The sequence below is a fragment of the Cryptotermes secundus genome, unplaced genomic scaffold, assembly GCF_002891405.2.
Source record: "Cryptotermes secundus unplaced genomic scaffold, Csec_1.0 scaffold22, whole genome shotgun sequence".
Taxonomy (NCBI): domain Eukaryota; kingdom Metazoa; phylum Arthropoda; class Insecta; order Blattodea; family Kalotermitidae; genus Cryptotermes; species Cryptotermes secundus.
In genome coordinates, this window is record NW_019742961.1 from 4,922,976 (window position 1) to 4,936,730 (window position 13,755).

A 13,755-nucleotide genomic window follows, 5' to 3' on the forward strand; every position below is an offset into this window, starting at 1 on the left:
GATTTCTGGTGCTTCCAAGTAAATTTCTTCCTTTAATAAACCATTTAAAAAGGCATTCTTGACATCCAACTGATGAATGTAAAACTTTTTACTATTAGATACACTCAGTAAAATCCTCAAAGTTGACCAGTTTCGCTACTGGTGCATATGTCTTTGAATAGTCTTGACCCTCCTTTTGTGAACACCCTTTTGCCACTAATCTCGCCTTGTATCATTCGATTTTTCCCTCTTTGTTATACTTTACTGTAAATACCCATTTGCTTTTAATAACTTTCTTGCCCGGAGGTAGCCTCACCAATTCCCATGTCTCATTCTCCTTCGGAGCTGATATCTCCTCCTGTATTGCTTGATACCATCTCTCCTTATCTGGCCTGACTTCTATCTCTTCATAGCTTTCTGGCACCTCCTCACAATATGCAATAGCTTTCATCGCAACCTCATACTCTGAACTATCATCTGTCCTTCCATCATCTGGCATATTTGTTAACATAGCTAACTCCACCTTATTGTTCCTTTCCTTGGATATTAATTCCTCATACTCATCCGTCATCACTACAGTAGAGTACTCATCGAGATACACTGGTCTCTTATGAATTCTACTGCTCCTGTTTACTTCCAGCCTTGTCTCTTCCATTTCTGTTTGGTTTTGATCAACTGAACTTCCTGTTTCCACCTGACTATTTCTCTCCCCAATATTGAGCTCATCTTCTGCACTCACCTTTACTTCATCACCTCTATTTTGCTCTTCTTCACTTACACTGATAATCTCGTTTCCTAACTCTCCTTCGAACGATGTCCTACTTTCATTAAACACAACATCGCATGCTGAAATGATCTTTCTTTCAAATAGGCTCCACAAACTATACCCGTTGGGGCAAAATCCTAACAAAATGCATTTCTTGCTCCTGGACTCCATCTTATTACCTGTATCAGGCATATGTTTCTTAACAAATGCCACACACCCAAACTTCCTGAGTTTTTTTAGATTTGGGCAAGTCCCATACCAAACTTACCAAACTTCTGCAGGAACCTTATTTCCTTCAATTGCCTTTGTGGGACTTCTGTTTATTAGGTACACAGCCATAAGGGCTGCCTCTATCCAAAAAGTTTTCTTTAAGTTTGAACCTCTTAACATGCATCTAGTTTTGTCTTTAATTGTTCGGTTCATTCTCTCCGCTACTCCATTCTGAGCACTTGTGTATGGTATATTCAACTCCCATTGGATACCTTTTTCCCTGAAAAATGTAATTACTTCATCATTCACATATTCCCTGCCATTATCATATCTAAATTGACAAGTTTCAACTGAAAATCTCACAGTAGCCATTGCTACATATTCTTTCAAATATTGGGAAACTTCACTTTTATTTTTTAAACCATATGCAACCGTGAAATGAGAGAAATCATCTACTACAGTTAGTAAGTACCGCACTCCATTGTATCCGGGGGGATTGATAGGACCAAACACATCACTATGAATTCTTTCAAATATTCTGTTCGCTCTTTCCCTAGAATGGGAGTGTGACACACTCACTCGTTTGCCTTCAACACATATGTCACATATTTTATGTTCAAACTTATGAATACAGTCCATACCATCTACTGAATTCTGCAATTATCTCAATCCTTCTACACTAATATGTCCCATCCTCTCGTGCCACAGTTGCTCTACACTCACAGAATGACACTCCTCAACTTCTGTTCCAACCTTATATTGCAATTTATACAACTTTCCATGTCTAACTCCCTCAGCAATCTTAATATCATTATACCAAATGGCAAAGTTCCCCTTTTCAATTATCATCTTACAGTTTTTATCCTCAAGTTTGGAAATTGATAACAAATTAAATTTCAAATTGTCCACTAACAACACATTCTTAAATTCAAGTATTACTGGTTTGCCATTGACATAAGTTATCCCTCTCACCCCACTTCTTTTGGCTTCCAAAAATTTCTTACTTTTAGCAATGTGTATCTTTACTGGATTCAAAAGGACCCTTACATTGGTTGCTTTTGTATCGGCTCTCACAAGGTGATCTGTAGCTCCCGTATCTAGAAGCCAAACACTTTCATCTAAATCACTCATATTCCTTTTATCTATATAATTTGCACCAGCAGAAATATGGAAACTATATACTCGCGGTTCTGTGTCCTCAGGCACAGATACTTGATGGACGTCTGTTGTTCTCCTTCCGTAATTGTTATAATTTCTTCCTTGGAGATTACATGGTCCTCTGCCTAGATCTCGTTGTGGTAGATTTACCGTCTGCTGATACCGTCCACCACGGCCTCCTTCTTTTTCATCTCTATCACTTCTCCTCGGTTGTACACTTCTGCTTCCCCTCAAATTGGCTCCTCCTCGTTGAGCACCTCCTCCTTGTTTGAAGCATTCCGCCACCTTATGGTTGGTCATCCCGCAAATATAACATCCCAATCATGTGGAATAACCCCGAGAATGGTAATTTCCCCGACTTTGCTGATACCCAGTGAATGCAGTAGTTAATGTTACATTAGTTGCCTTCTTCTTCTTTTTCTATCATCTTCAGATTCTTCAGTATGTTGGCGCACCCCCTCAAGCGTTAATTTAGATGTGGCTACAGTTCTTAAGGCTGTTACTACACTTTCATACTCAGCCGGCATGGACAATAAAAATTGTATGACCACACTCTCATCATCATGACTTTCACCTGCTTGTCTCAAGTCTCGAATAATTCTGTCAAACTTCACACAAAAATCTTCAAACCTTTCTTGAAATGTATTATACAGGATGTCCCAGGAGCAATGTGCCAAACTTTGGGAAGGTGTTCCTTATGTTAAAGTATGCCGATATAACCCTAAACACCTATGTCCAAAGTTGAATGGTTACGGAGATAATGGCCAGAGAAGTATGAAACTTTGACCGGTGTTACACACTTGTTGATTATAAAATACATACTAAAACTGGCAGGAATATGTGGTTTCTGTAATGTTAATAATGTACGTAACATCAAACTAACTTGTGAGTGACATGAAGCCATAAAATTGAAGTACAAAATACTCGCTCTCCATGTCATAATTGTCCTTAGGTTTCCAAGCACTATACATGACGCATGACTGGCAAGCGCTGACATAACATGGCTGACTGTGCTATAAGCCGATCACATAACTGTATTAAACGTACATTCACGGAAAATCTCTTTTGGAATTTTGTTTCCATTGTCTCATGTGGATTATTATGGGACCACGTATGCACATTTCGTAAATTATTTACACCATCCAGGGTAAAAGACACATCATCACTGAATAAAATGACGCTTAACAGTTCGGGATGAGCTTTTATCCAGTGGCACAAATCCATACGCTGAGCATGGTCGCCTGGTTCCAGATNTTTCCAGATGATGTACCCTTTGATCGTGGTAAGGATACAACTCTTCATCATGTAAAGTTTGCCACACCTGCATACGTGATCACCGATGCGACAGGCCATACTATGAGTGGACAGACGCGGACTTCTCTGAACCATCTCAAGAACGTCCTCTTGTGTGTTTAACATTCGTACATCCTCCCTTTCAGAGTGCACAGAAACACTCGCAAGAGAACCAGTATCACGCAGTGTCTGGTGAATTTGCGTAAATACACTTCGACATGTAATCCTTCGATCGGGAAAACGCCTTTGGTATTCTTCAACAGCAGCACGTGCATTGCCACCGTAAAATCCACACACAAAATGCATATCACAATATTCCACGTGTGAAAACACAAAAGGCATTTCAGCAACTCCGCACAATTAANGACGTAACGTGCTGACTGCGCGTTCTGATAAAGCCAACTCCATAAGCACGGATAGGATGAATCACGGCAGTCAATGACAAACATAGATAAAGCATCTCAGCTGACAGGTATAGTGCATGGACCCGCCAGAAGACTACACTTTTCTCGGGCCATTATCTCCGTAACCGTTCAACTTTGGACATAGGTGTTTTGGGTTATATCGGCATACTTTAACATAGGGAACACCCTCCCGAAGTTTGGCACATTCCTCCTGGGACACTCTGTATATACACAATTGTAGTTTCTTGACAAGATTTATTCTGCTTGTTGCGCTTACTTTCAAAAATCTGTCCTCAAACGCCTTCCACACTTCTCTCGCTGTGGACTTGCCTTTCACTATTTCTAACTGATTATCTTGAATCCTCTGTATAATATAACTTTTGCATCTTTTGTCCTCTTTTTCCAAGTTTCTTCAGTTTCTCTACCTTAGTCCTCTTGACTGCTGGTGTGTCTGTTTCTAGTATCTCATGTGGTCGCATAACCTCTCCCAATGATTCCTGCACGTGTACTAACACATCCAAAATTTCCAATCATCATAGTTCTTACCATCAAACAGCGGTATGCGATATTTTTCTTCATCCATATCGTGGTTAATTTTGGAAACCTTCAACGTGCAGTTGGCACCAGGCACAAAGACGTGCAATCTCACTGTTCACACCTATCACCAGTTTTTTTTTTAAATTTCCACATTCACGAACGTGTAGTCAGTTTTCTGGACCCATAACCTGTTGGATGGCATTGATGATTTGAGGTGATTATTTTGAATAAAACTCCGATTCACTTGGATATTACTCTTTACTACATCTTACTGTACATTTTGTCTTACACACACACACCGGATGCCCACATCAGTGCACCCACTCACCGATTACTGCGCCATTTCTTGGCTTACACGAATACTCACGTTCATGAAAAATTGCACTTCCAACAGAAAATAACCACATTTTTATGGTATTTGCACAAATCAACTCAGTGTGATATATGTAAATGCATTATATTATATATTGATGTACTGTTAGAGAGAATGTCAACTTCAGAACAAAGAGACATGTTAATTTCTAGAAAGTTTTGCTATTGTAAGCAGTACTTAATTCTTTTTTTTTTCTTAATTTAATTATGCATTGTACACACATTGTGCAGTTATTGAGAGACATTAAAGACAGGTAAATTACCAGTGACTACCCACTGAAGTCATGTTTGTTGCAGCATGATCTATAACTCAATCAGGGTAATTCCACTGATATTTGTTTACCATCCTCACCTAGAAAGTTAGTCCTGCTGGGCAACTGCTTGGAACTGATCTGAAGTGTGACTGTTTGCAATAATAGCTGGTCTCCAGGGTACACAATATTGAAATCAAAGGATTATGTCATATCATATCTTTATTATATTCTAGTAGATCCAGTTACAGGTATAAAACATTGGATATAGAACATGTCAAAACAGAAAGATGAGTTATGCTCCAACAGCTGTTGAAACAAGTTAAAAATATAAAAATATATGTAACAAAGTCAGCAAGATGCTGGCAAGGCAAATCACAACAAGATTCACAAGCAGAACAAAGTCCTATATCTAAATTAACAATGCTGTGCTAGGGATCAATTAATATGAATCATGTCAAACATAAAAATAATACAATATAAGACATACACTAGCCATAAATACATATTAAAAACTTTCTCTCAGGAATATATAAAGAATCAATACAAACACTGATAAAACAATATATAATTGTAAATTATAATGATAAAATTATTAAAATAAATAGAAATCATGTCCACTATATACACAAATCAAAGTATATGCTTGTTTACAGATTCAATTAAAGAACTGTTCAAATCAATTGCGTATGCTATTTGTAAGAATCAAGATCACCCCTTGAGTTCCATTCATAGTATTCATTTAGGGAATAGAATGAGCCAATAAGAAGAAACCTTCTTAAAGCTTGAAGAAAGTCGTCTTCTGGGTTTTGGCGCTGTGTATTCTTCGTCATGTCATTGACGTCAGTAGCCTGTCCCCAGCCAACCGGTTCTTCTTGTCTAACCGCAACCTCCAAGTGCTATTGACCTCAAGTTTCCTGGATTCACTGGCCTTCCCCCCCCTCTTAGCACACAACACCATATATGGCCTTAATCGCTCTCGACTGCTCCTATTGGTCCGCTTACCCTAACCACCTACTTCGTATATATAGCAGAGCCTTTCACTTCCTAATCATTACAGCTACTGCTCTCTGCATTCACAAGCCATTCACCTGCTCTGAAGATGGAGGCGATACGTTCCTCCGAAACGTCAGCCAAAACGAAGAATACACGGCGCCAAAACCCAGAAGACGACTTTCTTCATAGTGATCGCCGTGAAAACCTCAAAACTTTTTAAAGCTTGTTTGAATTTAATAATATTATTTGACAAATTCCTAATGCTTCGTGGTAAATTATTGAATATCTTAATCCCTGCATAATATACACCCTTCTGCAGCTTAGCAGAATTATTAGTTGTAAAATGTAAATGTGTAACTTGTCTGGTGTTAATGCTATGTATGGCAGAATTAAATTTGTATATGTCGATGTTCTTGGCTACAAATATTAATACAAGAAATATATATTGCGAATATAAGGGCAGAATATTTAATTGCCTAAACAATGGATGACAGGAGTCCTTATTCCTTGCCTTCATAATAATTCTCACTATTCTTTTTTGTATTTTAAAAATCAAATTACTGTGTGTCGAATTGCCCCAGAATATTATTCCATATGATATAATGGCGTGTACATATGCAAAATAAATCATCCTTAAACTCTCCTGAGTCATGACTTCAGACAAGATTCTTACAGAGTAACTAGCCGCACTCATGATCTTTCCATGATAAGGTATTGTCTATAATTAATCCAATAAATTTTGTATTACTTGTGCTAGTAATTTGGATATCCTCATACTTTAGATTTATGCTTGATTTTGTATTTAATTTTGATGAAAATTGTTAATAATTAGTTTTGTCAATATTTAATGTTAGTGAATTAATCATGAACCATTTATTTATTTTGATTAATATCGTTTTTAATACCTTAACGTCTCATTAAGAAGTAGAGATAACAATGTATTATTTGGAATTAGGGGGCCGGAGGGAAGATCCTAAATGATACCTATGAGGGAGAGTCAGTAAATAAGTCACAGAGGGAAGAAAAACAGCTGTAATAAATGTAATATGTTTTCTGTGTGTATCACTGGTTAGCAGCGCAGCCCAAGTGCATGATAGTCTAGGTATCAGATGTGCATGAGCATGTTCAGAGGCTGGTTTCAGTAGTCAAAATGGCTACAATGGTTGAAGGTGTTCTACTAATGAGCAGTGTTCTGGGGTGCATTTTTTTTTGTAGATAAAAGGACTGAGTGCAAAGGATATTCATAAAGATATGTTTCTTGTTTGTATTGGGGGGAAGTATTTGCCACGTAAAGTGGTTCAGCCTTGGTTGCAAACATTTCACTGGTGATTAAGAGGTTGAAAGGGAGGCATGAAAGTGGCTGAGACAACAGTGAAAATATTTCCATGCTGTGGGTTTTGACACACTGGCAAAGCAATGGAGAAAGTGTATCAATTTTGGTGGAGGATACATAAAGAAATAAATATATGAATATCATGTGTTTTGCATTTTATGAGCACAACCATTTGTGACATATTTACTGATTCTCCCTTGTACATTCATATCCCTTTCCTGTCAATGATATAGGGATGCTAGGATGGTAGGCTCACATAAAGCACTTGAATAAATTCTCATGGATAATTATGATTGACAGTTAATACCAGGGTGTGATGCTGCCTTTAGGATCCACAGATGTGGGTAGGAAAGCAAGTTTTATTGATCTTAACACTACATATAATCACTTCAATGATCATCAGATTTAGTGATTACAGAGTGTGGGATGTCCCCACATCACTCCCCCCCTTGTGAGAATTGATGCTGCTGCTTGCGAGTTGTCTGTGACATCAATGCTGAGCTGGGATGATCCAATGTGGGAGTTGTTAATAATCTTCACCATACGCGCTTCCAATCATGTCGGGGTCACCAATGTGGGGTTTTTGTTTTGTCGTTACTTCAATGACAACTCACTTCTTCGGAACAGTTTTGTAGGTTCTGAAAATGGCTGTTGGTTGCTGAGATGCTTGACCGGTGAGGTAGTGCGACGCGCGCGGGTAGGAAGGGATGTTGGTTGTGGTGGATGTTGAGGTGGCTGAGTCAGTTGACTGGCCACAGTGCGGCCGTTGCTGGAGGTTGCTTGGTTGCTGGAAAAAGGTTCGCTTGCCGAGCGCGGTCGCAGGAGTGGAGAGATGGTAGCTACGCCAGTTGCCCAGTGTGTCGGGCATGACTTCCGGCGAATCAAGGCGGCCGAGTTGCCCAGTGAGTCGGGGGTGTGACCGCCGGACAGCCGAGACAGTCGTGCTTGGCGCAGCAGTGCCGATGCCTCCGAAGGCCGAGTGCTGGCGAGGAAGTGTGCCGATCGCTTGTAGACTGCTTGAAGACTGCTGATGAACTGACTGGAACTGATTGACTTGGCAAGGTCAAGGTAGTGATGTGGGGACATCCCACAAGAGTTTAGTGTTATCCGAAGAAAGATGCAACAAATCAAATTATACACAATATACAGTATCTGTTTATTCACCAATTATGATATATTGACTTCACTTAAACTTGCAACTCTCCAGTGACTTATATCTTTCAAGTACCTCCACTAGGCTGCATCCACCCCCTTTGCCCTCCTTCCCATCATCCAGTGCTATATAATTACGATGCTGATAGAGTTAAACAATCAAGTAAAAAATAATTCATTAGCACATGGGTTAGTGGGTGTGATCATAGATCAAATCCTAGTTGAGTATATATTTTTATTGATTACAGTTCAAAATGCTTATCACAGTGGTGTGCGGACTAAGGCATGAAATATCTTCGCCCACTCAAATGCCGAGATCGTGGGTTCGAATCCCACTCGAGGCACAAATGTCTTTATTGTTTGCGTTTATTCTGTGTTTGTGTTCTGGGTGTGTGCAGAGGCTGTAGACGCCTTCCGATAGGCCGACCACTCGTCCAAGGAGACCTACCAACTGTGTATAGGATCAAGAAACTGAAGAGAAAATAACGGACAGGGCCCAACACAGGGCTGTAGAGCCATAATAATAATAATAATTCAAAATGTTAATCATCATCATCATCACTAGCCTGGATAGCTCAGTCTGTTTAACCAGGACGTGAAGGTGACCACTCTCCTACATGTCTTCATGGCGTGGTGCTTAATTAATGAAGCACAGGTGCAACTTTTACTGTGCCACATTATTATTGATTTCTTCAGTGCTTTGGTGCAATTCGCTTATAACAAAATACATTTAGTCCAGCACTTAAGTAAATGAAGTGAATTGAATTGCGTCGTTTCTGTTAAAACGTTATCACCTAAGTGTACATTTTGTCCCAATTAAAGGCGTCTGACATGTAATTTCGATTTCATACCGTAGATTTGCGGAATTCTTTTATTCCAATGTGTCTGCGCATGTGCTACTTGCTGGTGCCCCTAATTATCAGATCACATAGTCATTTTTAACATTACATAGCCAAGCGGTGGGGGTTTGTGTTACTGCGATAGTGGGCCGCACCAAAGCTCAAGCGGTTAGTCGCTGGCTTCCCACTGCGGCGGCCCGAGTTCGATCCCGGTTCTGGTCAAGTGGGATTTGTCGTGTTGATCGTGTCCTCCATGGCACTGGTGTGTAAGACAAAGTTACATTTGTCATATTGGTGGCAATGAATACATTGCCAACCACCAATAACTGGCATAACTTTTAGCCTTGTCTGAAGAAAGTCGAGGTTCGGTAATTGTTTCTCAGTTCAGAGGTTAAGGTGTTTTGAAATCATCTTAGTTTACAATAGCATTAATAAATTAAAGAAGTCAGGATAATGATCTGGCGATTGTTATGTGGGTATCCTTCTTCTGCAGGGGACTCAATATATTACTAACGATTTTAGAATATAGTTTAGATGCTGTAATTGTAGAGCGCCTTTCTTTGATAATACACGCGACCTTTCATAACGATTCCTGCTAACGTTTCAATATCCAGCTGTGGTGTTATTGTTTTTTTATTAAAAAAACGTATAAACAAAAATGGCTTAGGCAATGCCCATCGGGCCCACTGTACCGTATTTGTTATTGGTTAAGATTCGCCTGTGCGACATCCTCTATGAATAATTTTAGTTCTTTTTCGTAAACGACATGTAAGTAACAGTTTCGCCCGAATTTCCCTTCCTGGATAGGTAATAGAATATTATTATACACGAAAATGGGTAAACAAAATAGGGTGAAAAATTACAGTCCCGTAATCTCACAGCCCTCTCGTTGGTGTCTCCACCTTATCGTGGTGAGGGGGTTTGAGTATGCCAAGGACCCTGAGAGCTATACCAGCGGTAGCGTAGCTACTGGCAGGGCCTCCCTTGCTGGACAGGTCAAAAGGGTAGGCATCAGACGAAGAGAGACACCAAAAACCAAAAACTGATGCCGGAAGCAGCGTCATCAGCAGCGACTTGAAGCACAGAACAAATGATGCTCGAGATGGTTCAAGTTCGTATAGCAACAGGCGTGACCAGAGTGGTTTGAACGGCTGTTGTACTGCCGTACACTTTTCCTGGACAGTCTCTTTCCAAAAACAGAAGATCACATTAAGTGGAGGAACTGTTTTGGAAGAGACTGTGGACCTGTCATCTGACAGTTACTGATCAATCAATCAATCTCACAGATAATGAAATGTTTCCATTTCAGTGATGTTAAGAGGTTGGCTGCCCTGTCACTGTGAATTGAATATCCGGTGTACACCATCAAGGTACGTTTCTTTCCTGGCGTGAAGAGATGTTTATAAATAATAAGACGGTGTCATGTGTATGTTTATATACATATATGTACAAGTTGTGATTAATTATCTAGCTGAAAGCATATGGTAAAAGATTCGGTGACATAGTGCAAATGTTAGGCTTTAATGTGTATTATTCTGGACAAGTAATGGCGAGTGAACCAAATTTTGCAAACAAGTGTTTCTTCTGTTCTACAACGAAATCGAAGTGTTTTCCCTCTAAACATGAAACTGAAGTACCCTATGTGCTAAGGAAGAATACAGCATAATGTACATTTATTGATTTATCGAAAGTACTTGCATATAAGAATAGTGGGTGTCTAGTAAGGCAATGTGTGTTTGAGGCTATTCTTGAACTATTATTAATAATCTCGTGTGAAGTATGTAGAGTGGTTTGCAAGAAATGTGTTTTAGTGGTTACGTGGATAGAGAGTGAAATATATTTTATGAGTGCATATTTGGTATGACAGAAAACGTTGTAGTTTTGGTATGTAGCCTCAGAATATTACAAGTGTGTGTAGGTTATTATTCAGAATGATACTTTTTTTTTTTTTTGCATTTTACAAGTACTTGTAAGAACAGGTACAAAGTGAATTTCTAGTTCCCATTGAAGAAGTTATATTTTGAATTTATGTCTTTGTTGTGTGTGACAGAGTGGTGTAATAGTGTATGTTGTTTTGGTTACAATGGTGAGGAGTGTAAAGTGAAGTTGAAACTCTCAAGTGTGACATTCTACCTTTGTTTGTAATATATACAGTGAAGTGTAGTGAGTGAAGTGAGCAGTGTTTTCAAGAATGATAAGATTTCCATTCACCCAGAGATGAATCAAAAGTTTCCCCTTTTATGTACACATGTTGTTTGTATGAAGAATTTTTGCTTATAACAGTGTGGTATTATAAGTGGAACACATGCTGTGATTGGTGTCATGCTGGCAATCCTGGTGAATGACAGTGTAAAATGTGCACAGTGGTGTGTAATGTGTGTGTTATAGCCTGAAGAATGATGGCAAGTGATTTCTATGTTACATGTGTATTTGGGTGTATTAGGCAATGGACTGCATTCTTGCCATCTAGGATTCCAGGCTTACATGTGCTAGTAGTTAGTATACAGCATCAGGTAATGATTTTCTTTCCATCTATTAAACTACTTAGAGAATCACATTGTTTACAGGAAAGCAGGAGTTGTTACATGTGACATTCTTGTAATTGTATTTTATAGTTTAGTCTTGAACATATATAGGGTTGTGTTGGTTTTTTGTTTGAATGCTTAGAAGAATTTTGAACGATATACTGTTAGGTAGAGGCGGTAATCAGTGATTTCCCTATCTAATATTTGATCAGTAGTATTGTGGGGTGGATACGTTTCACATAAAATATATGTATGACATTGACATATGTCGAAAAACCTAATAAAGTTAATAATGGGAACATCCGAAAAGAGAATATTTCGGGGACTTGTGGGAATTTTAAGAGTAAATCAAGATAATTGTGATATCATGCACTTGAGAGCGTTCTGGAATGTCAATATTTCGGAGAAAATGCGTTTAAGTCCACTGTAAACATCTTAGTATATTGCAAGATTAATAGATTTTGTAGATAGTTTAACAGAAAAATATATGCAAGATTTTATCACATGAGAAAATTCGGAAATAAAGTATCCCGTATAAATATATAACGATTTCAAACGCTATCAGAGACATTCAATCGTAAGATATTGCCGAAAGCGAAACCGTGCTCAACTGAGCATAACGATGCGCAGTAGTGGTTTGCGCACACCTATCATAATGTACACTCATAACCTAACATGAGAAAAAATTACCGAGCTTCGCCCCCTCCAAGGTACAGATGGATGCGCAGTAGTCTACTGCGCAAACCTAATCTGACCAACCTAACCTAACCTAACTTAACCTAACATGAGCGATCCAAGGACCAGCCCCCCTGATTTACAGGTGGGTGCGCAGTAGTTGATTGCGCACACCTAAGAGTGACGTCATTTAGGAAGCTGCTATTTAACCGAACGTAATATAGGACTGTCGTAACATGGAATATAAGTCGATATATGACGTTATGTATAAAGTTGAGCGTGTTGACTGTTTTTCCACCCATAATATCAAATTATGTTGTGATATTGCGAGGCTATATTGCTACGTGATAATTTGGATTGAGTCGAGAACGCTGCTCCCACCTCAAGAGTTTGCGAATCCCCCACGGTAATACAAATGATTACTGAATATCACATATTATGGCATTATGCTGCCCTCCAATGGCATAACGTTTACGCGAAAAATCTTTATTATCAGTGAAATCGTTCCCTTCTTTCTCGTGTATGGATACGCGACCAATTCAGTGACTGCCGGGCATTAGTTTCATCCGAATTTCCCTTCTTGGTTATTAAGCAGAATAATATATCAGAAACGAAAATTGGTAAAAAATGGGGAGAAAATTTACCGTCCTGTATCTGAACTGATATTCGAATGTTTCTGTTTCAGTGATGATAAGAGGTTGGCTGCCCTGTCACTGTGACCTGAATATCCGGTGTACACCATGAAGGTATGTTTCTTTTCTGGTATGAAGATGTGTTTATAAATAATAAGACGGTGTCATGATGATGTTTATATACATATATGTACAAGTTGTGATTAATTATCTGCCTGAAAGTATGTGGTAAAAGATTCGGTGAGATAGTGCAAGTGTTAGGCTTTAATGTGTGTATTATCCTGGACCAAGTAATGGTGAGTGCACCAAATGTTACAAACACGTGTTTCGTCTGTTCCACAACGAAATCGAAGTGGTTTCCCCTTGAACCATGAAACTGAAGTACTGTATGTGCTAAGGAAGAATACACCATAATGTACATTTATTGATTTAACGAAAGAAATTGAATATAAGAATAGTGGGTGTATAGTAAGGCAATGTGTCTTTGAGGTTATTCTTGAATTATTGTTAATAATCTCGTGTGAAGTATGTAGAGTGGTTTGCAAGAAATGTGTTTTAGTGGTTACGTGGATAGAGAGTGAAATATATTTTATGAGTGCATATTTGGTATGACAGAAAACGTTGTAGTTTTGG

The 13,755-nt window shown here is 38.9% G+C and overlaps 1 protein-coding gene across 1 annotated transcript in view; it reads left to right on the forward strand.

Annotated features, from left to right (window-relative positions):
* Window positions 1–10,641: 10,641 nt before the first annotated feature.
* The window catches only part of LOC111873383, a 30,275-nt gene continuing 27,161 nt past the window's right edge, over window positions 10,642–13,755 (forward strand). The window contains exon 1 of the mRNA XM_023868048.1: window positions 10,642–10,660. The gene's annotated coding sequence lies outside the window, so the exon portion shown is untranslated. The remainder of the gene's footprint in view (window positions 10,661–13,755) is intronic.